This window comes from Marmota marmota, unplaced genomic scaffold (assembly GCF_001458135.2).
Source record: "Marmota marmota marmota unplaced genomic scaffold, marMar, whole genome shotgun sequence".
In the NCBI taxonomy this organism is placed as follows: Eukaryota; Metazoa; Chordata; class Mammalia; order Rodentia; family Sciuridae; genus Marmota; species Marmota marmota.
In genome coordinates this window covers 1,059-3,195 of record NW_026008664.1, presented here as the reverse complement: position 1 = coordinate 3,195, position 2,137 = coordinate 1,059, and the positions used below count along the sequence as shown (strand labels likewise).

At 49.5% G+C, this 2,137-nt stretch overlaps 1 pseudogene; it reads right to left on the bottom strand.

The window, feature by feature from the left end:
* Positions 1 to 627: 627 nt before the first annotated feature.
* Positions 628 to 1,917, bottom strand: LOC107134733 (annotated as a pseudogene).
* Positions 1,918 to 2,137: the final 220 nt, after the last annotated feature.

Genomic DNA, 2,137 nt, shown 5'->3' with positions numbered 1-2,137 from the left:
CGTGTCATTCCAAAGAGTCACCCATTTAAAGAGTTAACTTTCAAAGTTAAAAAAAAAGAGAGACAAAAGAAAAATGAAATTTCAGCAGGAATTGTTTCTACAAGTTTCCTACACTAGATGACCCCTCTGTGCACCAGGTTTGCATCAACGTAGCACCTGCTCACTGGCAGCAGAGCACATGGTACCTTTGCCTCCTCCTGGAGGGCATCATCACTGAAGTAGGTAGAGAGTCTGAATATCATCAATCTGAACTTTCAACAGCTAGGCACATGACTTCTTGTCTGCCCCAGGGAACTTATGAGAAGGTTCTAAAACTCTGTAGCACCACTTTCAGAGGAAGGAGAGATGGGGTTCCAAAAAATAAATGCTGAACAAATAAAAACAAAACAAAAACCAGTACTTGTCACCTTGGGATCATGTGTTCAAGGACAGACACTGCAGTGCTAGAGAAGCTGCAGGGATCCTAGAGGGCAGGTCAAGATCCTGCATGCCTCAAGTGACAGAGGACTTTGGATAGTTGGTTAAGACAGGTTGGAAACTCCTCCCCCAGCAAGTGTGACTCCACTCTGTCCCAGTGGAGAAGGATTCCTCTGTCCTTTCCCTTCCCACCCTGTGCTCACCCCCATTTTACTTCCTGTGCTTCTCCATTTTCTACAGGGTCTTGTTAGAATCTGCTGGACTCTGGTCTATGGGGTTCATATAGGATTTGTCTATGACAATCGGGGCTTCTTTGATGTAGTTCTGCACCCCAGACACAGGGGTGCAGATGACCTGGCTGCTGAACCCATGTGTGTGTGTAATCAGGCAAAAATGAGAAAAGTTCTTGTGTTGTAGGTTTCTAAGACCAGGGAGGGCCTGTTGTTGCCATTGGGTGTTAGGTCTTAATTGAGAGGGTCCGTGAATTCTTTACACCCTTGCAGAGACACCCACAGCATTATTCTTCCTTGTTACCATCTTGGTTTACCCTCCTAGGTGAGGCCTGGTTAAATATTTGGCCACTGGCTTACTAGGAAACTCCAGTTCACAGCCATATGCAAAGTACCAAGCCAAGTGAACAGCTTTTTCTTCCACCAAGGATGTCAGGAGGGTCACAAGAGCAGCATTCCATCTTCCAGCTGGAAGATCTAGCCCAGTCTTGTCCAACTTTTCCCACAACAATCAGCCATTTTTGGACTTTAGTTTCCTGAGAACACCTCCCAGCAGAGAGGCATTTAAGCATTCAGAAGGTGACAATCACCTCTGCACTTCAGCCACAGTCACTTATATTTGGACGTGGAGCTGAAGAGAGACAGTCTTCCCAGAACCGAGCAGAAGACTTCATGGGATTCATCAGGGCTACCACCAGATCCTTCTGACAGGGGAGACCCAGGGGGTTCTTAGCCATGGAAAATGGGACTTTTGCAGATTACAGACTGATCAGGCCCAAGCAGGTGTGGGTTGACGTTCTCCACCTCTTCCATCTGGTGAGCCATGTCGTGGAGCCCCAGGTACTTTGCCAGGCCTGCAGCGTCCAGGGCATGCCGTGGGGTAACACTAGGTCTGAGCAGCTGTAAGCATCCCCGAGGGCGCCCACAGAACCTCCCTCTATCCTAGAGAGTTGGGGTAGCAGGCCAGCCAGGCACCCTAGGTGCAAAGGCAGGGTGGCCCCCTCCTGGCTCTGGCGGCTAGACCAGGACTGTTGCTGTCTTCTGGTGGCCACAGGCTGGTGCAGGGGGCTATGGCTGCAGCATAGGCTTTGCTCAGATGCGAGTAGGGATTCCACAGACTGAGTGTAAGCCAACTGCTGGTAGGATGGTGGAAAGTAGGGTAGGGGCTGTTATTCAGGGACTCTAGTGTGGGACAGCAGCCAGGTGGAGATGTAAAGTTGCTGCCCTGCGGTTAGGTGGAAGATGCACGGGTGGTGGGGGGGGATGAGTCCTCAAAGCCCTGCGAGAAGATCTGGGCGCTGGGTTCCCAGGGTGTTCAGAAGCAACATCTCAGGACATCCGGTCCCAAGCCAGATAAGTTCAAGCCTGTGCTCCAGAGGTAAGTCAGCTTGCAGCAAACACCGTGCGAAACATGCTCGCTCATCAGCCGCAAATGTTGGAGTTATAATTTAATTTTAAATAATGACTATATTTTAACACTGATTTGTAAA